This window comes from Staurois parvus, unplaced genomic scaffold (assembly GCF_062004578.1).
Source record: "Staurois parvus isolate SC_StPar_1 unplaced genomic scaffold, SC_StPar_1.0 ptg003510l, whole genome shotgun sequence".
Taxonomy (NCBI): domain Eukaryota; kingdom Metazoa; phylum Chordata; class Amphibia; order Anura; family Ranidae; genus Staurois; species Staurois parvus.
In genome coordinates this window covers 369,671-394,000 of record NW_028321306.1, presented here as the reverse complement: position 1 = coordinate 394,000, position 24,330 = coordinate 369,671, and the positions used below count along the sequence as shown (strand labels likewise).

At 45.2% G+C, this 24,330-nt stretch overlaps 1 protein-coding gene across 1 annotated transcript in view; it reads right to left on the bottom strand.

Moving 5' to 3' along the window:
- Positions 1-24,330, bottom strand: part of LOC149427762 (uncharacterized) — a gene marked incomplete at its 5' end in the record, with an annotated part of 460,704 nt that overhangs the window by 109,141 nt on the left and 327,233 nt on the right. The gene's annotated exons all lie outside the window — the stretch shown is intronic.

The following is a 24,330-nucleotide window of genomic DNA, read 5'->3' as shown; positions in this document are numbered from 1 at the left end:
TTGGTTTTGCAGCTTTCGGCACATATAAAACAAAATTTCTTGTATATTTGTGCCCTACATGTCGATGGACACACTTGGGCCTGGTAGGGAGTACAGCCTTCACTTTCAACCTGGCGCCCTATGACGTCATAGCGCCGAGCTGTAGACCGCTTGGGAACAATAATGTAGAGGAAGCTGCGTGTCACCCTATTACTGTACGGGAAGCGGCCCTGTACGCCCCCCAGCTGGCCCAATGACACGGCTTTTTTTTTTTAAAAAACAATATGTGTATATATATATATATATATAAACTTTTGCACTAAATTTGTGATTTTGTCCACCCAATATGCACCTCCTTTCATTCCGTTGTTCGCATTTTCATGCTTTTCTCTGCATGCAAGTAGTATCTTTGTATTTTTTTTTTTTTTTTGCTATTCATTAATAAACCCTTTTGTAAAAGAAAAAGGTTGACCATCTGTGCTGTCATTTATGACGATAAAATAATTGCACATAAATTATATTTCAATAATAAAAGACTTCATAATGAAGTAGATGCGGTCACAGTCGTGGACTTTCTTCGGATGTGTTCAGACAGGGAAATGGGCGATAAGAGGAGTGAGATGATGACACGGACGCCTCTATAAATGGTTATATTACATGTACAGGCGGATCTGCTGGGACAAACTCCACATTATTGAGAGGCTGTAAACGGTTTCATCATGGTGTGTTCCCGGGGAGGAGAAGAACGAGGACGTGGAGGACGGTCACTGGAGCTGGTTGAGGTGACATCATTGTGAACATTGACCTGATTTATGGGAATGTCATTTCCTTATCATAAGGTCCTTCTATATCTGGTCTTTTCACCACAATGTTCTCACAGAGCAGTATTGCCCAATGACATCATTTAATGATTGTTAGAACAAAAGAACATGCCCACATGGAAGAAAAATGTAGTTTAAATATATTTTAAAAATATTATTCCCAAATATATTGACATATATTTGAAATACTACAATCTTGGTCATATTCAATATATTTAAAAAAAAAAAAAAAATATATATATATATACAGTGAGGAACAGAAGTATTTGAACCCCCTGCGATTTTGCAAGTTCTCCCACTTCTCCATCATGGAGGGGTCTGGCATTCAATTCACATTGTAGGTGCATTCCCACTCTGAGAGACAGAATGTTTTTAAAAAATTCAGGAAATCCCATTGTATGATTTGTAAAGAATGTATTTGTCTTGCACTGCTGAACAGAAGTATTTGAACACCTGAGAAAATCTGTGTTAATATTTGGTACTACCAGGGGCGGACTGACCATTTGGAAACTCGAGCACTGCCCGAGGGCCCGGGGTCAGTAGGGGGCCCCATGAGATGCCCCTGGTACCTTTTTCATAGGCTTTTTTGAGTTTGGGCAAGGACACAGGGGCCCCATCATCCCCTATTGCCCGGGGGCCCCATGAGTTGTCAGTCCGCCCCCTGGGTACTACTATGCTTTGCCTTTGTTTGCAATTACAGAGGTCAGACGTTTCCTGTAGTTCCTGACCAGGTTTGCACTGCAACAGGGATTTTGGCCGACTCCTCCACACCGATCTCCTCTAGATCTGTCAGGTTCCGGGGCTGTCGCTGAGCAACACGGAGTTTCAGCTCCCTCCAAAGATGTTCTATTGGATTTAGGTCTGGAGACTGGCTAGGCCACTCCAGAACCTTTTTTTTATATATTTTGTAATAAAAACACATTTCAACATACAGTGTGTATATATATATATGTGTGTGTATTGAAATATATTTTGAAATGTATTGAATATTGACTTATTTCTTTGTTAAAAAAAATCTGAAGAATATATTTAAAATATATATATTTTTAAAACTATTTTTCTTTTTTTTCATATATTTTGTAATGTATAAAAACACATTTCAACATGCAATATATATATATATATTGAAATATATTGAATACGGACAAAATTGTAGTATTTCAAATATATATCAATATATTTGAGAAGAATATTTTTAAAATATATTTAAAATTATATTTTTCTTCCATGTGGGTAAGGCAGCATGAAATGTGAGAAAGAAGACTTGAAGTTCAAAGGCAGCTGCAGAGGCACAGATGGATGGATTACCATGGACATTGGATGGCCGGTGTTCAGGATCCCCATTTTTGGCTGGATCGGGGATTAGGGAAATTTACTGATTTCTCCAACCATGCAGTCAGTTGCATCCTGACAGCCAGCACCTGCAGCTGTCAGAATTCCCAAATGGTGGCTGAATCTGACTGGATGCAGTTACTGTTCGTCTGACAATTTTCTGGCATACTTTTTATCGATTTTCAGATCAAAGGATGTGGAGCAGGAAGGTACTGACAGGGCCACCCACCATTTGCCATTTGTCTGGTTCATCAGAAAGCATCTGAAATTCACTCCATGTGTTTTCATCTTTAGAGATTGGGGGGGGCAAACCTATCTATTGAAGTGATCGTTATTGTTTCCCCCTAGATCCACCAGTGGGCTAGCCCTGTCGCCCAATGTGCAGGGGAGCCCAAACTTTCTAAACAAAGGGACAGTTTACTGTTCTTTAGGGGGTCCGGACTGTGGACAGTAGGAGCAGAAAATGTCCTGGTGTCAGTGGGAGTAAACAATGCCCCATCGTTGGTATTAGGGAGAGTAAGAGTGCCACATTGTTGGGGTTTTTTTTTGCCTTCCTCTGGATCAACTGTGGGTATAGGATTATAACTTTCTTTTTTTTTTTTTGGTTGAACTGGATGGACTTTTGTCTTTTTTCAGCCAGACTAACTATGTAACTATGTAATAGTGCCCCACCATTGGTTTCAGTGGGATGAATAGTATCCCATTGCTGTTACCAATGGGAAAAATAGTGTGCCATCATCATCATTGGTGTCAGTGGGAGGAATAGCACCCCATTATTGCTTTCAATGGGAGGAATAATGCTACATCATTGGTATCAGTGGGAGGAATAGTGCCCCAACACTGATGTCAGTGTGTGGAATAGTGCCCCATCATTGGTGTCAGTGGGAGGAATAGTGCCCCATCATTGGTGTCAGTGGGAGGAATAGTGCCCCATCATTGGTATTAGTGGGAGGAATAGTGCTCCATCATTGGTGTCAGTGGCAGGAATAGTGCCCGTGATTGGTGTCAATGAACATAATAATGCCCCATCATTGCTTTCAATGGGAGAAATAGTGCCCCATCACTGGTGTCTGTGGGAGGAATAGTGCCCTGTTTTTGGTGTCAATGGAAGTAATAATGCCCCATCATTGCTGTCAGTAGAAGGAATAGTGCCACATCATTGGTATCAGTGGGAGGAATAGTGCCCCGTCATTGGTGTCAATGGCAGTAATAGTGCCCCATCATTGGTGTCAATGGCAGTAATAGTGCCCCATCATTGGTATCAGTGGGAGGAATAGTGCCCCATCATTGGTGTCAGTGAGAGGAATAGTGCCCCATCATTGGTATCAGTGGGAGGAATAGTGCCCCATCATTGGTATCAGTGGAAGGAATAGTGCCCCATCATTGGTATCAGTGGGAGGAATAGTGCCCCATCATTGGTGTCAGTGGGAGGAATAGTGCCCCATCATTGGTGTCAGTGGGAGGAATAGTGCCCCATCATTGGTATCAGTGGGAGGAATAGTGCCCCATCATTGGTGTCAGTGGGAGGAATAGTGCCCCATCATTGATATCAGTGGAAGGAATAGTGCCCCATCATTGGTATCAGTGGGAGGAATAGTGCCCCATCATTGGTATCAGTGGGAGGAATAGTGCCCCATCATTGGTGTCAGGGGAGGAATAGTGCACCATCATTGGTGTCAGTGGGAGGAATAGTGCCCCATCATTGGTATCAGTGGGAGGAATAGTGCCCCATCATTGGTGTCAGTGGGAGGAATAGTGCCCCATCATTGATGTCAGTGGAAGGAATAGTGCCCCATCATTGGTATCAGTGGGAGGAATATTGCCCCATCATTGGTGTCAGTGGGAGGAATAGTGCCCCATCATTGGTGTCAGTGGGAGGAATAGTGCCCCATCATTGATGTCAGTGGAAGGAATAGTGCCCCATCATTGGTATCAGTGGGAGGAATATTGCCCCATCATTGGTATCAGTGGGAGGAATAGTGCCCCATCATTGGTGTCAGTGGGAGGAATAGTGCCCCATCATTGATATCAGTGGAAGGAATAGTGACCCATCATTGGTGTCAGTGGGAGGAATAGTGCCCCATCATTGATATCAGTGGAAAGAATAGTGACCCATCATTGGTGTCAGTGGGAGGAATAGTGCCCCATCACTGGTATCAGTGGGAGGAATAGTGCCCCATCATTGGTGTTAGTGAGAGGAATAGTGCCCCATCACTGGTATCAGTGGGAGGAATAGTGCCCCATCACTGGTGTCAGTGGGAGGAATAGTGCCCCATCACTGGTGTCAGTGGGAGGAATAGTGCCCCATCATTGGTGTCAGTGGGAGGAATAGTGCCCCATCATTGGTATCAGTGGGAGGAATAGTGCCCCATCATTGGTATCAGTGGGAGGAATAGTGCCCCATCATTGATATCAGTGGAAGGAATAGTGACCCATCATTGATATCAGTGGAAGGAATAGTGACCCATCATTGGTGTCAGTGGGAGGAATAGTGTCCCATCATTGGTATTAGTGAGAGGAATAGTGCCCCATCATTGCCGTCAGTGGGAGGAATAGTGCCCCATCATTGGTATCAGTGGGAGGAATAGTGCCCCATCATTGGTATCAGTCAGTGGGAGGAATAGTTCCCCATCATTGCTATTAGTTGGAGGAATAGCGCCCATCATTGGTGTCAGTGGGAGGAATAGCGTGCCATTACTGGTGTCAGTGGGAGGTATAGTGTCCCATTGTTGATGTCAGTGAGAGGAATAGTGTCTCCCATCATTGGTGTCAGTGTTGCGGACAGTGAGGAGAACAGCGGGGGCCGCAGTTCAGAGACTACTTTTCTAATGTAACATATTACAGTCTCTTGCAGCATATCTCCGGTCTCCAACCACATCTGTACCATGTCCCAATCTATTACCATCACCAGCAGTATGCCAGCAATCTCTGACACCGTGGTCTGGCAGCACATGCACCACAATTTGACCACACATGGACATTTTTTCAGCATTTTCATCTCAACCGTTCACTGGCCCCAGAGCCAAAGAAAATACTACTTCTGCTTGTGAGAAATACTGCTCAGGCTGCCTCCACATCTCAGCCATAACGGTACAAATAAATGCAGTTCACGTTGTCCGCGTGGCGCAGTCGGGGGCGATAGCTGAGCAGCCCCGCAGCACATGGAACGAGCGAGGCCCGCTACAATTATCCAGCTCAGAGAGCCTCACCTCGGATTCTGCCCCGGGCTCCTTTTATTAAACTTTCACAGAGACTTCACAACAACTCAACATGTGAGCTCACCGAAGATTTATTATAGTTCTGAGGATTAACTATTGCCTCAACTGCCACCATTCACACCACCAGCTGCCATCCATAGTCAACATTTGGATGTACTCCTTTAGGAGACCACTTCACAGCATTGCACTACATGGCCATAAGGCAGTGTTTCTCAACTCCAGTCCTCATGGACCCCCAACAGGTCATGTTTTCAGGATTTCCATTATTTTGCACAGGTGATTTGATCAGTTTCACTGCCTTAGTAATTACCACAGCTGTTTCATCTGAGGGAAATCCTGAAAACATGACCTGTTGGGGGTCCATGAGGACTGGAGTTGAGAAACACTGCCATAAGGGAAGGTGTCACTGAATTCATATTCTTCATATCATTACATAGGTTGGAAAAAAGACAACCATAGGGATCAACCCAAAGGAGGAAACATCCCCAGAACCTTGTTAAAACAGGGTCAGATTTGTTCTAAGGTGAAAAAATTCGAGCTGCGTCCCGGGGTGTTCATCTGTATGCCGGGGCAGCACAGTGGCTAAATGGTTAGCACTTCCGCCTGGCAGTACTAGGGTTGCTGGTTCCATGTGGACCCTCGTCCCCCCACACATGTGCATGTAGGTCCGGCCTGCATATGTTAAGGGTGATTTCATCACACATGTGAGTTATTGTCACAGATGTTGGAGTGAGATCAAAAATTCATGGGGCAGCACAGTGGCTAAGTGGTTAGCACTTCCGCCTGGCAGTACTAGGGTTGCTGGTTCGAATCCCAATCACAGCACCACCTGCCTGGAGTTTGCATGTTGTCCCCAAGGCCGGACTGACCATTTGGGAACTTGAGGGCCCGGGGTCAGTAGGGGGCCCTATGAGATGCCCCTGGTACCTTTAATAGGCTTTTTTGGGTGTGGTTTGAGTGTGGGCAAGGACATAGGGACCCCATGATCCTCTATTGCCCGGGGGCTCCATGAGCTGTCAGTTCACCCTGGTTCTCCCTGTGCCTGCGTGGGTTTCCTCCAGGTGCTCCGGTTTCCCCCCACACTCCAAAGACATGCTGGTAGTTTAATTGGCTCCTGTCTAAATTGGCCCTAGTGTGCGTATGAGGGGCGGACTGACAACTCATGGGGCCCCCTGGGCAATAGGGGGTCATGGGGCCCCTGTGTCCTTGGCCAAACTCAAAAAAGCCTATGAAAAAGGTACCAGGGGTATCTCATGGGGGCCCCTTACTGACCCCGGGCCCTCAGGCAGTGCCCGAGTTTCCAAATGGTCAGTCCGCCCCGATGCGTATGTATGAATGTGAGTTAGGGACCTTAGATTGTACGCCCCTCGGGGGCGGGGACTGATGTGAATGTACAATATATATGTAAAATGCTGCGTAAATTGACAGCACTATATAAGTACCTGAAATAAATAAAATAACTATTCCTATGCATGATTATACTCCAAGATATCTACACCCACCACCAGCCATCACTCATTTGTACACTCAGCTATACACAACACCTGCAGCTCCCGGGCACAAAAATACTTCTATATTGTCAAAAGTATTGGCCCCGCCCTCCAAACCATGTGATTCAGGTGTTCCAATCCCCTCCATGGACACAGGTGTATACAATGAAGCCTCTAGGCATGCAGACTGCTTCTACAAACATTGGTGAAAGAATGGGTCGCTCTCAGGAGCTCAGTGACTCCAAGCGTGGTCCCGTGATAGGTGGTCACCTGGGCAATAAGTCCATCCGTGACATTTCCTGGCTACTAAATATTCCACAGTCAGCTGTTAGTGGGATTATAACAAAGTGGAAGCAACTGGGAACAACAGCCACTCAACCACCAAGTGGTAGGCCACGTCACATGACAGGGCGGGGTCAGCGCATGCTGAAGCGCACAGTGCGCAGAAGTCACCAACTGTCTGCAGAGTCAATAGCTAAAGACCTCCAAACTTGGTGTGGCCTTCAGATGAGCCCAACAACAGTGCGTAGAGAGCTTCATGGAATGGGTTTCCATGGCCGAGCAGCTGCATCCAAGCCTTACATCACCAAGTGCAATGCAAAGCCTCGGATGCCGTGGTGTAAAGTACGCCGCCACTGGACTCTAGAGCAGTGGAGATTTGTTCTCTGGAGTGACCAATCACGCTTCTCTCTCTGGAAATCCGATGGCCGTGTCTGGGTTTGGCGGTTGCCAGGAGAACGGTACTTGCCTGACTGCATTGTGCCAAGTGTAAAGTTTGTTGGAGGGGGCATTATGGTGTGGGGTTGTTTTTCATGGGTTGGGCTTGGCCCCCTAGTTCCAGTGAAGGGAACTCTTAAGGTGACATTTTGGACAATTTCATGCTCCCAACTTTGTGGGAAGAGTTTGGGGATGGCCCCTTCCCGTTCCAACATGACTGAGCACCAATGCACAAAGCAAGGTCCATAAAGACATGGAGGAGCCAGTTTGGGGTGGAGGAACTTGACTGTCCTGCACAGAGTCCTGACCTCAACCCCATAGAACACCTTTGGGATGAATTAGAGCGGAGACTGCGAGCCAGGCCTCCTCCCCCGACATCAGTGCCTGACCTCACAAATGTGCTTCTGGAAGAATGGTCCAACCTTCCCATAGACACCCTCCTAAACCTTGTGGACGGCCTTCCCAGAAGAGTTGAAGCTGTTATAGCTGCAAAGGGCGGGGCCAACTCCATATTGAACACTACGGACTAAGACTGGGGGGCCATTAAAGGTCATGTGCGTAGAAAGGGCGGAGCCAACTCAATATTGAACCCTACGGACTAAGACTGGGGGGCCATTAAAGATCATGTGTATGGAAAGCCCGGCGGCCCAATACTGGGGGCAATATAGTGTTTATTTATGGTCCAATATGGCAGCCTGCATGAGCAATCGCAATACAGTCCCAGCATTAACAGAGGGAGTGTGTGCTCACATTGGTAACCAATGTTTATATTCCTACACCCACTGACACCAACGATTTTTGCTCTCACTTACACAAATCATTGAGGATTATTTTATCCTAGTGACACCAACCATTCGGGGGTTATTTTATCCCACCCATTCCAACAACTGACACTTGTTTTATTGTATTAATGACATCAATAGGACTTATTCTGCTCCCACTGACACCAATGATGGAATTTATTCTATTCCCACTGACACCGATGATGACATTTATTCTACTCCCACTGACACCAGTGATAGAATTTATTCTACCCCCACTGACACCAATGATAGAATTTATTCTACCCCCACTGACACCGATGATGGAATTTATTCTACTCCTACTGACACCAACGATGGGATTTATTCTACCCCCACTGACACCAACGATGGGATTTATTCTACTCCCACTGACACCAACGATGGGATTTATTCTACTTCAACTGACACTGATGATGGAATTTATTCTACTCCCACTGACACCAATGATGGAATGTATTCTGCTCCCACTGACACCAATGATGGAATGTATTCTGCTCCCACTGACACCAATGATGGAATGTATTCTGCTCCCACTGACACCAATGATGGAATTCATTCTACTCTCATTGACACCGATGATGGAATTTATTCTACACCCACTGACACCAATGATGAGATTTATTCTACACCCACTGACACCGATGATGGAATTTTTTCTACTCCTACTGACACCAACGATGGAATTTTTTCTACCCCCACTGACACCAATGATGGAATTTATTCTACCCCCACTGACACCAATGATGGAATTTATTCTACCCCCACTGACACCAATGATGGAATTTATTCTACTCCCACTGACACCAATGGGAGGGATGTTTCCTCACTGGCAATAGTTTCAATAGGCAGGTGTCATTGCAGATATACAGTGTATAGGAAATACAGACCCCCCCCTCCAGTCTATACATCTGTATATAGGAATTACAGACCCCCTCCCCCCCTCCAGTCTATACATCTGTATATAGGAATTACAGACCCCCCCTCCAGTCTATACATCTGTATATAGGAATTACAGACCCCCTCCCCTCCAGTCTATACATCTGTATATAGGAATTACAGACCCCCTCCCCCCCTCCAGTCTATACATCTGTATATAGGAATTACAGACCCCCCGTTCAGTCTATACATCTGTATATAGGAATTACAGACCCCCCCGTCCAGTCTATACATCTGTATATAGGAAATACAGACCCCCCCTTCAGTCTATACATCTGTATATAGGAATTACAGACCCCCCGTCCAGTCTATACATCTGTATATAGGAATTACAGACCCCCCCGTCCAGTCTATACATCTGTATATAGGAATTACAGACCCCCCCCAGTCTATACATCTGTATATAGGAATTACAGACCCCCCCCAGTCTATACATCTGTATATAGGAATTACAGACCCCCCCCAGTCTATACATCTGTATATAGGAATTACAGACCCCCCCCTCCAGTCTATACATCTGTATATAGGAATTACAGACCCCATCCCCCCCAGTCTATACATCTGTATATAGGAATTACAGACCCCCCCCAGTCTATACATCTGTATATAGGAAATACAGACCCCCCTCCAGTCTATACATCTGTATATAGGAAATACAGACCCCCCCTTCAGTCTATACATCTGTATATAGGAAATACAGACCCCCCCTTCAGTCTATACATCTGTATATAGGAATTACAGACTCCCTCCCCCCCAGTCTATACATCTGTATATAGGAATTACAGACCCCCCCTCCAGTCTATACATCTGTATATATATAGGAATTACAGACCCCCTCCCCCCTCCAGTCTATACATCTGTATATAGGAATTACAGACCCCCCCTCCAGTCTATACATCTGTATATAGGAATTACAGACCCCCTCCCCCCTCCAGTCTATACATCTGTATATAGGAATTACAGACCCCCCCCCCTCCAGTCTATACATTTGTATATAGGAATTACAGACCCCCTCCCCTCCAGTCTATACATCTGTATATAGGAATTACAGACCCCCCCGTCCAGTCTATACATCTGTATATAGGAAATACAGACCCCCCCTCCAGTCTATACATCTGTATATAGGAAATACAGACCCCCCCTTCAGTCTATACATCTGTATATAGGAATTACAGACTCCCTCCCCCCCAGTCTATACATCTGTATATAGGAATTACAGACCCCCCCTCCAGTCTATACATCTGTATATAGGAATTACAGACCCCCTCCCCCCTCCAGTCTATACATCTGTATATAGGAATTACAGACCCCCTCCCCCCCTCCAGTCTATACATCTGTATATAGGAATTACAGACCCCCCCCCCTCCAGTCTATACATCTGTATATAGGAATTACAGACCCCCTCCCCTCCAGTCTATACATCTGTATATAGGAATTACAGATCCTCCCCCCCAGTCTATACATCTGTATATATATAGGAATTACAGACCCCCTCCCCCCAGTCTATACATCTGTATATAGGAATTACAGACCCCCCCCCCAGTCTATACATCTGTATATAGGAATTACAGACCCCCTCCCCCCTCCAGTCTATACATCTGTATATAGGAATTACAGACCCCCCCCCCTCCAGTCTATACATTTGTATATAGGAATTACAGACCCCCTCCCCTCCAGTCTATACATCTGTATATAGGAATTACAGATCCTCCCCCCCAGTCTATACATCTGTATATAGGAAATACAGACCCCCCCTTCAGTCTATACATCTGTATATAGGAATTACAGACTCCCTCCCCCCCAGTCTATACATCTGTATATAGGAATTACAGACCCCCCCTCCAGTCTATACATCTGTATATAGGAATTACAGACCCCCTCCCCCCTCCAGTCTATACATCTGTATATAGGAATTACAGACCCCCCCTCCAGTCTATACATCTGTATATAGGAATTACAGACCCCCTCCCCCCCTCCAGTCTATACATCTGTATATAGGAATTACAGACCCCCCCCCCCTCCAGTCTATACATCTGTATATAGGAATTACAGACCCCCTCCCCTCCAGTCTATACATCTGTATATAGGAATTACAGATCCTCCCCCCAGTCTATACATCTGTATATATATAGGAATTACAGACCCCCTCCCCCCAGTCTATACATCTGTATATAGGAATTACAGACCCCCTCCCCCCCAGTCTATACATCTGTATATAGGAATTACAGACCCCCTACCCCCAGTCTATACATCTGTATATAGGAATTACAGACCCCCTACCCCCAGTCTATACATCTGTATATAGGAATTACAGACCCCCTCCCCCCAGTCTATACATCTGTATATAGGAATGTATTGCAGCACTGTGGTACGCATGTAGGAATGTGAAAGCTGCATTTCTCAAACATTTCAAAGTAATATAATAACACAGAAATATGTACAATACAGGTTTGTTCTATCCCTTTCCACCGAGCGCATGCATATACGCAGCCTAACTGAAGCATGTCCTCTTGTATGGAGCTGTCACCGACAGCTCTGGGCCTTGTACCAATGATCAGGAGCTGGGAGGACCCGCTCTCGATCACATGATCATTTGTGATAGCCTGTAAGTGGCCATCAGAGTGATCAGTCACTGTACAGTCCACCATTGTTCTCTTGCTCCTCCAGGGTCACACTCCGTGAGCGGGTGTTTGCTTCGGCATGGCAGCCCATTCATTTAAACAGGCTGCTGTGCCTGCGTTTTACGCACGGAAAAGGCTCCTGCACCATTTTTAAACCATAGCAGGCAAGAAATGGCTTCGTGCTCTCGCAACATGCGATTCCCCAGCGTTTCCCACACCCGAAACATGCTGCCTTTATAGATGGGGGTGGCATTAAGAATGAATGCAAGCCCTGCGCTTCTGAAAAGCCCCCAATGGAAACGGTTCACATCTCCACTCCAAGTCACCCGGAGCCACGCACCTAAAGCTCAAACAAGCTCTGGAGCTTTTTTTTTGTAGCTCAAATTAAGCAGATTTGCATGTTTTTGGCACGCTTTTATTCCCATATAAATGAAATAACGTTTGGACGCACATTTTGCGCGATTTTGTGCTCAAATGAAAACATTTTTACAAATGTATTTATATATAGTAATAATATATGAATAAATGTAAAGTAAATAAAATAAATACACAAATAAATACAAAATCATGATACATAAATAATAATTAACCCCTAACCTTAACCCCCTAACCCTAAAAATAAATAAATAAAAAAATTAAAAAATAATAATAAACACCCAAACACGGACAAAAAAAAATATTATTAGTAATAAACATAATAATAATTTATTATTGTTATTATTATTATTATTATTATTATTATTATTATTATTAATAATAATAATAATAATAATAATAATAATACATTATTATTTTAATAATATATTGATATATTTTGTGTTAGGGTGTTCATGTATTACTATGTTATTATTATTATTATTATTATTGCTTTATTTTTTTTTTTTTTTTAAGGGATAAGGTTAGGGGTTAAAATAATTTATTTATAATGACAGTATTTATTTATGATTTTTTAAAATTTATTTGTGTATTTATTCCATTATTCTTATTTTTAATAAAACCCTAACCCTTAAAAAAAATACATTAACAATAATAGGAAGACAATAAATAAAATATTAACCCTAACCCTTAATCCTAACCCAAACCTAACCTTAACTCTTACTTCTTACCCTACAGAAAAAATAAAAATAAAAGAATAATAATAAAAAAAGAAATAAAAGCAGATGGAAAAGCTAAAAAAAAGCAGAAAACCCTAGCAGCAAATGATGCAACAGATGATATTTCTGTCTACTGGCTAATAAAAAAAAAAACCCTCAAAGCTCAAAAAAGCTCAAAAAAGCCTTAAAAAACACTGTATGGAAATGCACAAAAATGTGCAAAAATCAAGGTAAAATATGGGTGAAAAATCGTATGAAAAATATTCAAATTACCTGCGCTCAGGTGTGAATGCAGACTAAAGAGCAGTGCATTTTGCTTGCGGGTGGGAAAGGCTGCGATTCCAGCACCCTCAACCCCCTGCAACAGCGTGCTCCTCACTGAATGGAGAAAACATTAAGGGGGGCTTCACATGCCCTGCTGTGCTTTTCTTATCCCCTTGACGCCGAGCGACCGCATTTTTGCATGCAATTAGAAAATATATATGTGCTGAAAAGGTTCCGAGCGAAAGGGGCGATCGAGACCTTTTCCGATCATGTGACGGCGAATCACAGCGGTCACATGACCCTAAAACCCCACCCGCCTCCCGGCTTCTGAAACTCTTAAAAGGCTGAGATGCGTCGACGCAAAGAGGTTAAAGCACAGCCAGTAGCATCCCGAGGCAGGTGCGGGGGGTGTGCGTCGCACCGGGTGACACCTACCGCACGGGGTGACACCGGACCGGCTCCACGAAAAAGTTAAGTTGTAAAGTTTGCCGACGATCCCCGCAGGATGGATCCGATCCATATAGGTTGCAAGCCGAAGACCCCGCAGGATGCATCCGATTCGTATAGGTTGCATGCCGACGATCCCCGCAGGATGGATCCGATCCGTATAGGTTGCATGCCGAAGATCCCCGCAGGATGGATCCGATCCGTATAGGTTGCATGCCGACGGTCCCTGCAGGATGCATCCGATCTGTATAGGTTGCAAGCCGAAGATCCCTGCAGGATGCATCCGATTTGTATAGGTTGCATGCCGACGATCCCCGCAGGATGGATCCGATCCGTATAGGTTGCATGCCGACGGTCCCCGCAGGATGGATCCGATCCGTATAGGTTGAATGTCGATGATCCACGCAGGATGGATCGGATCTGCAGATTGAGAATAATGGGTAGAAGTCCAATCCATTATCCTCCCCAATCCGCCGATCCATCCTGCAGGGATCGTCGGCTTTCTTAACAACTTACCTTTTCGTGGAGCGGGTCCGGTGTCACCCCGTATAGGTTGCATGCAGGCGATCCCTGCAGGATGGATCGGATCTGTGAATTGGGGAGGATAATGGATCGGACTTCTACCCATTATTCTCAATCTGCAGATCCGATCCATCCTGTGGGGATCGTTGGAGGGGGGTGTCACCAAGTGTTATTGCACCGGGTGACACCAACCCTAGGGACACCCCTGGTCCTTATCTCCCCTTTCGATCGGGACCTTTTCCGATCATGTGACGGCGAATCACAGCGGTCACATGACCCTAAAACCCCACCCGCCTCCCGGCTTCTGAAACTCTTAAAAGGCCGAGATGCGCCGACGCAAAAAGGTTAAAGCACAGCCAGTGGCATCCCGAGGCAGGTGCGGGGGGTGTGCGTCGCACCGGGTGACACCTACCGCACGGGGTGACACCGGACCGGCTCCACGAAAAAGTTAAGTTGTAAAGCTTGCCGACGATCCCCGCAGGATGAATCCGATCCATATAGGTTGCATGCCGACGATCCCCGCAGGATGGATCCGATCCGTATAGGTTGCATGTCGACGATCCACGCAGGATGGATCGGATCTGCAGATTGAGAATAATGGGTAGAAGTCCAATCCATTATCCTCCCCAATCCGCCGATCCATCCTGCGGGGATCGTCGGCTTTCTTAACAACTTACCTTTTCGTGGAGCGGGTCCGGTGTCACCCCGTATAGGTTGCATGCAGGCGATCCCCGCAGGATGGATCGGATCTGTGAATTGGGGAGGATAATGGATCGGACTTCTACCCATTATTCTCAATCTGCAGATCCGATCCATCCTGCGGGGATCGTTGGAGGGGGGTGTCACCAAGTGTTATTGCACCGGGTGACACCAACCCTAGGGACACCCCTGGTCCTTATCTCCCCTTTCGATCAGGACCTTTTCCGATCATGTGACGGCGAATCACAGCGGTCACATGATGGATCCGATCTGTATAGGTTGCATGCCGACGATCCCCGCAGGATGGATCCGATCCGTATAGGTTGCATGCTGAAAATCCCCGCAGGATGGATCCGATCTATATAGGTTGCATGCCGACGATCCCCGCAGGATGGATCCGATCCGTATAGGTTGCATGCCGAAAATCCCAGCAGCATGGATCCGATCCGTATAGGTTCCATGCCGAAGATCCCCGCAGGATGGATCCGATCCGTATAGGTTGCATGTCGACGATCCCCGCAGGACGGATCTGATCCCTATAGGTTGCATGCCGACGATCCCCGCAGGATGGATCGGATTCCTGGATTGGGGAGGATAATGGATCGGACTCCAATCCATTATGCTCAATCCGCAGATCCGATCCATTCTGCGGGGATTGTCGGAGGGGGGTGTCACTAAGTGTTATCGCACTGGGTGACACCAACCCTAGGGACGCCCCTGGTCCTTATCTCCCCTTTCGATTGGGACCTTTTCCGATCAAGTGACGGCGAATCACAGTGGTCACATGACCTTAAATCCCCACCTGCCTCCCGAGTTCTGAAACTCTTTAAGGGCTGGGAGGCGCCGGCGCAAAGAGGTTAAAGCACAGCCAGTGCCGTCCCGAGGCAGATGCGGGACACCTACCGCACGGGGTGACACCGGACCCACTCCACGAAAAAGTAAGTTGTAAAGCAAGCCGATGATGCACGCAGGATGGATCCGATCTGTACAGGTTGCATGCCGACGATCCCCGCAGGATGGATCCGATCCGTATAGATTGCATGCCGACGATCCACGCAGGATGGATCCGATCCGTATAGGTTGCATGGCGACGATCCCCGCAGGATGGATCCGATCCGTATAGATTGCATGCCGACGATCCACGCAGGATGGATCCGATCCGTATAGGTTGCATGGCGACGATCCCCGCAGGATGGATCCGATCCGTATAGATTGCATGCCGACGATCCACACAGGATGGATCCGATCCGTATAGGTTGCATGCCGACGATCCCCACAGGATGGATTCGATCCGTATAGGTTGCATGCCGACGATCCCCGCAGAATGGATCGGATCTGTGGATTGAGGAGCATAATGGATCGGACTCTGATCCATTATGCTCAATCCGCAGATCCGATTCATTCTGCGGAGATCGTTGGAGGGGGTGCCACCAACTGTTCCGGGTGACACTAACCCTAGGGACGCCCTTGAGCACAACCAACCCGCAGTTTTTGTGCGCTTTCCCATAGACTTCTATAAGGTGCTGCGGTTTTGGTGCGGTTTCAGAAAGCATGTTGCATCTTTAGAGCACTTTCTGAAACCGCACCAAAACCGCGGGACATTATAGAAGTCTATGGGAAAGCTAACCCACACAAAACCTCCAGGTCGCCTAAAGCACAGCGAGACCGCACAGAGGCAGCGTGACGCCTCGCTTACCACCCAATAAATGACAAATTCATCCAGAAAAAATCGCAGTATAATTCATCCGGACGCACGTAGTCAATGATATGTACAGTTTTACCAACACGTGTCGAAGTATAAAAACCGGTTCGGGCGTTAAAATTCGTTCAATCTTCATCAGGAAGGGGTTAATAATCTATAGAGTCATTTAAACACATCTTGACAGATCGGTCTCGTATTTTGCGCCATTCTAGTTTCTGACTAAATGACACCAGAAAGCCGGAATTGATGACACGGACCAGAAAACTTTATGACGGCATAATGGGCCGTGACTGCAAATTATCGCTAATGCGGTGTGAAGGCATTAACGGCGTGCGGGGGGGGGGGGGAATGATCGAAAAGACTTCGCTGTTTGCAGGAAAGAGGACGATCGTCTAGGAAAGTGAATTTTGATTTTGGAGAGTGAAAAAAGTAAAGCTTTGCTCACTTTGAATACCCAATCCTGTGTAAGGGAAGAAAAATACAACTTTTCTTTTAACCCCTTGCCCTCCAGAGGATTTCCTTCCCTTCCTGACCAGGCCATTTTTTTGCATTCCATCGTTACTTTACATGACAATTGTGCAGTCATGCAATGCTGCACCAAAGTTAAATTTACAGGTTTTTCCCCCCTCAAATAGAGCTTTCTTTCAGTGGTATTTGATCGCCTTTGCGATTTTTTATCTTTTGCGCTATAAACACAAAAATCACGACAATTTAGCAAAAAAACAAACAAACAATATTTTTTACTTTTTGCTATTAACCCTATTGACATCCGAGACCGCGAACGACGGCGCGGGTAGGGTGTGCGCGCCCCCTACCCATAAATGCGAAATCATGTATATACAGTTGCGTTCAATATAATAGCAGTGTGTTGAAAAAAGTGAATAAAGCTGAAAATCCTTCTAATAGCTTTTATTTCCATCCACACAAATGCATTGGGAACACGACACATTCTATTCCAAATCAAAACATGAAGAATAATATATCAAATTTGTGTTGTTCCTCTAAAAAAATAGAAGAAAAGTGAATATTAGACGGTTCAAAAAAATCGCAGTGTTTGTATTCTTCTTTACAAACTCAAACATTCACTATATAAACTGAGAAATGTTTGAAGATTTTGCTTTCCTTTGAATGACTTCATGAATATTTGGTTGTAGTCGCACTGTTTCTGAGAACTGCTGTACATCTGTGTTGCATGGAGTCCCCCAACTTCTGGCCCCTGTGATCAGGTATTCCAGCCCAGGATGATTGGACCACATTCCACAGTTCTTCTCTATTTCTTGGTTTTGCCTCAGAAACGGCATTTTTGATGTCACCCCACAAGTTTTCTATTGGATGAAGATCCGGGGATTGGGCTGGCCACTCCATAACGTCAATCTTGTTGGTCTGGAACCAAGATGTTGCACGTTTACTGGTGTGTTTGGGGTCGTTGTCTTGTTGGAACACCCATTTCAAGGGCATTTCCTCTTCAGCATAAGGCAGCCTGACCTCTTCAAGTATTCTGATGTCTTCAAACTGATCCATGATCCCTGGTATGCGATAAATAGGCCCAGCACCGTAGTATGAGAAACATCCCCATATCATGATGCTTGCACCACCATGCTTCACTGTCTGCACAGTGTACTGTGGCTTGAATTCAGTGTTTGGGGGTCGTCTGACAAACTGTCTCCGCCCACTAGACCCAAAAAGAACAATCTTACTTTCATCAGTCCACAAAATGTTGCGCCATTTCTCTTTAGGCCAGTCAATGTGCTCTTTGGCAGATTGTAACCTCTTCAGCACACGTCTTTTTCCCAACAGTGGGACTTTGCGGGGGCTTCTTGCAGATAGCTTGGCTTCACATCGGCGTCTTCTAATTGTAACAGTCCTCACAGGGAACGTCACACCTTCTTTCATCTTCCTGGGGCTGATTGTTGGCTGAGTCCGCGCCATTTTGGCTATTCTTCTATCCATTCCAATGGTAGTTTTTCGCTTTCTTCCGCGTCTTTCAGGTTTTGGTTGTCATTTTAAAGCATTTGCGATCATTTTAGCTGAGCAGCCGATCATTTTCTGCACTTCTTTATATGTTTTCCCCTCTCCAATCTACTTTTTAATCAAGGTACGCTGTTCTTCTGAACAATGTCTGGAACGACCCATTTTCCTCAGAATTTCAGAGAGAAATGCACTGTAACCAGCATGTCCAACATTTGCTGCCTTCCTTCCTTAAATAAGGGCAATAATTGCCACCTGTTTTTCAAAGAATGAATGACCTCACTAATAGAACTCCACACTGCTATTATTTTGAACACGCCCCTTTCAATGAGTGATTCAAAGACACAGAATCAGCAGCATACATGTCATGACTGTTGGGTCTGTTGGATTTCTATGACTCTACTACACCTGCTAGGAAATTATTTGCCATGTAGAAATATCAGTTCTACCAAAAACAGTGATTGATCCGGTTAGTGATGTCTGACTGCTATTATTTTGAACACAGCTATATGCCCTTTTTTAATAGAACACAAAAGTGCGGCCGCTCGGCGTCTAGGCCCAGACGCCGGGAGGCCGCAGTTTTGTGTGCGGCCGGCGTGAAGAGGTTAAACATGTCCAGTAAAAAAAATTTAAAAATCAAAGTTCGTCATAACTAGTAATGGCGACGATCAGAGACTTACAGCGGGACTGCGGCGGGCATTCTGACACTCGGGGGGGTGGGGACTCACTGTCACTGACATCCCCAGTGACACCAATACAATGATAAGTGCTGATAAAAAGCATTGACACTGTACTAATGGCACTGGGCAGGAAGGGGTTAACATCTGGGGTGATGAAAGGGTTAACTGTGTGCTGTTTCACCATGTTGGCTGTGTGTGCTTTTGACTGTAAGCAGACTGCTTTGTATGGCTCTGCAATGCAGAGCCATACAAAGCAGTGTGTAGGAGCTGACAGGGGACAGATCTGTATTGTTTACATACAGGTCTCTTCCACTTCGGTAATTCTCCGATCGCCAGCTGCCGGCAGGGAATCGCCAGCCAGGATCCGGTGATTGACATCTGAGACCGCGAACGACGGTACGGGTAGGGTGTCCGCGCCCCCTACCCATAAATGCAAAATCACATATATATATATAAATATATATATATATATATATATGTGTGATTTTGCGTACCTGTGCCACCCTGTAGCAGTATTTCTGCCATAGGGTGGCGGTATTAAAGGTTGGTATCATCATCATTGGTGTCAGGGGAGGAATAGTGCCCATCATTGGTCTCAGTGGAAGGAATAGTGCTCCATCATTGGTATCAGTGGGAAGAATAGTGCCCCATCGTTGGTGTCAGTGGAAGGAATAGTGCCCCATCATTGGTGTCAGTGGGGGGAATAGTGCCCAATCATTGGTATCAGTGGGAGGAATAGTGCCCCATCATTGGTGTCAGTAGGAGGAATAGTGTCTCATCATTGGTGTCAGTAGGAGGAATAGTGCCCCATCATTGGTGTCAGTGGGAGGAATAGTGCCCCATCGTTGGTGTCAGTGGAAGGAATAGTGCCCCATCGTTGGTGTCAGTGGAAGGAATAGTGCCCCATCATTGGTGTCAGTGGGAGGAATAGTGCCCAATCATTGGTATCAGTGGGAGGAATAGTGGCCCATCATTGGTGTCAGTGGGAGGAATAGTGTCCCATCATTGGTGTCAGTGGGAGGAATAGTGTCCCATCATTGGTATCAGTGGGAGGAATAGTGCCCCTTCATTGGTATCAGTGGGGGGAATAGTGCCCCATCATTGGTGTCAGTGGGAGGAATAGTGCCCCATCATTGGTATCAGTGGGAGGAATAGTGCCCCATCATTGGTATCAGTGGGAGGAATAGTGCCCCATCATTGGTATCAGTGGGAGGAATAGTGCCCCATCATTGCTGTCAGTGGAGGAATAGTGCCCCATCATTGGTGTCAGTGGAGGAATAGTGGCCCATCATTGGTGTCAGTGGGAGGAATAGTGCCCCATCATTGGTATCAGTGGAGGAATAGTGCCCCATCATTGGTGTCAGTGGAGGAATAGTGCCCCATCATTGGTGTCAGTGGGAGGAATAGTGCCTCATCATTGGTATCAGTGGGAGGAATAGTGCCCCATCATTGGTGTCCGTGGGGGATAAAGTGTCTCCTATCATTAGGAGGAACAGTGCCCTGGGGCCAGATAAGTGCAAGCAAAGGGCCACATCCAGCCTGTGGGCCACAGATCGGAGACCACTGTTCTAGTACAAAGAAGACTACTCAGCCATGATGCAGCAGAACATTCCACACAGTAAAGAAACAAACTGCCCATGTAACCAAGTAAAAGAAAACCTTTTTTGTAACACTGGACAGTATAAGATTCAAGTGATTTCAACAGAGCTTCTTTGTCTCACATGGGTGGTTGGTTATTCTTCACATTTGAACCCCTTGAGGACGCTACACCCCCTTCCTGTCCAGGCTCTTTCACAGTGAGAGTTTGATTGACAATTACTCTGTCATGCAACACTGTACCTAAATTATTTTATATCATTTTTAATGTCAGTGTTTTCCTTTGGTGTTTAGTAACCACTATTTTGTTTACATTTCACTATTTAAATGGAAAAAAAATTCAAACAATTTGAAAAAAGCCTTATTTTCTGTCATAAAACAAATGTACCCGTCATACACAGAGGAAGGGAGGATGAAAGGGTTAATGTACAGATGTGCAGGATAGGGCAGGCGAGGGGTTAATATACAGGTCAGATGAGAGACAGAATGGGGCTGACATATACTGTAGAGGGGTGAATGACAGTACAGAGGTGGATGAATGATAGGCAATATCAGAGACAGGATGGGGCTAACATATACTGTAGAGGAGTGAACGACAGTAGAGGGGTGAATGAACGATAGGCAAGATCAGAGACAGGATGGGGCTGACATATACTGTAGAGGGGTGAATGACAGAAGAGATGTGGATGGAAGGTCAGATCAGAGACCGGATGGGGCTGACATATACTGTAGTGTTGTGAATGACAGTAGAGGGGTGGATGACAGGTCAGATCAGAGACAAAATGGGGCTGACATATACTGTACAGGAGTGAATGACAGTAGAGGGGTGGATGATAGGTCAGATCAGAGACAGGATAGGGCTGACATATACTCAGGGGCGGACTGACAACTCATGGGGTCCCCGGGCAATTGGGGATCATGGGGCCCCTGTGTCCTTGCCCACACTCAAAACACACCCAAAAAAGCCTATAAAAAGGTACCAGGGGCATTTTATGGGGCTCCCTACTGACCTCGGGCCCTTAGGCAGTGCCCGAGTGCTCGAATGGTCAGTCCGCCCCTGCATATACTGTAGAATAGTGAACGACAGTAGGGAGGTGAATGATGGGTCAGATCAGAGACAGGATGGGGCTGACATACACTGTAGTGTTGTGAATGACAGTAGAGAGGTGGATGACAGGTCAGATCAGTGACAGGATGGGGCTGACATATACCGTAGATGGGTTAAATGACACTATTTCTGGTACTAGATGACACTGATACTTGTTTACACTGGGTTACAGAGATCATGTGGTACAGAGCCAATTTTGCTGGCTCTATACTTTGTGAACTGCATTGTCCAATATACAGCGTGTTCACAGTACAGTGCTACAAAGAACTTTAAAAATGACAATTGTAAAACACTGTCCAGCCCTCTGGAGTGTGCCGTCCATCCGTTTATGTATAACAGGTGGACAGCAAGTGGTTAATATGTAATTCATGGCACATTCTGCGGCGAGTACAACATTGTAAAAATGTGATTACTAAATGCTTATCGTATAAATTTCATCCCAGTTGAATTCTGTTGATATACCAAACGCATAATCGTCTATATATCTGTATTGGTATTCTGCTCATTATCACAGCACACAGGTGTATAACTGAAGCAGATATTACCATGCAGAGATTTTCACAATGAACAATGGGACATCCAGAGCATTATAATAATCCCTTGTCAAGTATAATAGCATTAACGTGTTACATCCAATGTGAGGCTTTCCATGGGCTGCAGCTTACTCTGCGCTCTAGTAGAGAATTGTGTTAGCCTTCCATTAACACAGAAAGGTTGGAGTCTCAGTGATCTTCTTTATTGGCTAACTTGAGGTATTAGAGATGCAAGCTTTGGAATAACCGAGATCCCTTCATCAGGCTTTGTATTCTTTCCTTCCTACATCCCCTCATCAGGCTTTGTATTCTTTACTTTCTACATCCCTTCATCAGGCTTTGTATTCTTTACTTTCTACATCCCTTCATCAGGCTTTGTATTCTTTACTTTTTACATCCCTTCATCAGGCTTTGTATTCTTTACTTTTTACATCCCTTCATCAGGCTTTGTATTCTTTACTTTTTACATCCCTTCATCAGGCTTTGTACTTCCTACATCCCTTCATCAGGCTTTGTATTCTTTACTTCCTACATCCCTTCATCAGGCTTTGTATTCTTTACTTTCTACATCCCTTCATCAGGCTTTGTATTCTTTACTTTCTACATCCCTTCATCAGGCTTTGTATTCTTTACTTCCTACATCCCTTCATCAGGCTTTATATTATTTACTATCAACATCCCTTCATCAGGCTTTGTATTCTTTACTTCCTACATCCCTTCATCAGGCTTTATATTATTTACTTTCTACATTCCTTCATCAGGCTTTATATTCTTTACTTTCTACATCCCTTCATCAGGCTTTGTATTCTTTACTTTCTACATCCCTTCATCAGGCTTTGTTTTCTTTACTTCCTACATCCCTTCATCAGGATTTATATTCTTTACTTTCTACATCCCTTCATCAGGCTTTGTATTCTTTACTTCCTACATCCCTTCATCAAGCTTTGTATTTTTTACTTTCTACATCCCTTCATCAGGCTTTGTATTCTTTACTTTCTACATCCCTTCATCAGGCTTTGTTTTCTTTACTTCCTACATCCCTTCATCAGGCTTTGTATTCTTTACTTCCTACATCCCTTCATCAGGCATTGTATTCTTTACTTTCTACATCCCTTCATCAGGCTTTATATTCTTTACTTTTCTGACGAAGACAACAGTGGACCACACCTGCATAATGTGTGTTGAAAAAGGCCACATATAGTGCCAATTGGAAGCCCAAGTGACAGGGTGACAACATAGGAGCACAGCTGAGAGATGGACAAAGTGTTGTTCAGACACTTCCTGTAATAGGGTGTCAAGGACCTTCATCAATCACCCCTCCTTTAAAATAGTCACATTTTGTTGCTTTGCAGTCTGAAATGAAGACAGACACATTTTTTGTTTTATCCAGCTGTATTTGCTCAGTGCAACGTATAACATGCAAGTAAAAGATATGACACCAACACATCAGAAAAAAATAAACAATATTCAAAAACAGGATTACAGAATTTTAGAAAGGATCCCACCCTCCTAAAAATGACTTGCAAACATAATCAGGTGTAGCTGGTCACCTTCTCAATGGCACACAAAGTCTTTCAACTGTGATCAGCTGGGGTCATTTTGATTAGCTCAGCATGAAAAGAGCTTTCCTGGAGCATTTTAGTCCCTGGTAGTGCAACTGAAGCAAGCAATTCACTATGGGTGTAAAGGCACTGCCAAAAGATCTCCGGGATAAAATTGTGGACGGGCACATGTGAGGAGATGGATACAAAAAATCTCAAAGGCTTTATCAATGCCTTGAAGCAGAGTGAAGTCTATAGG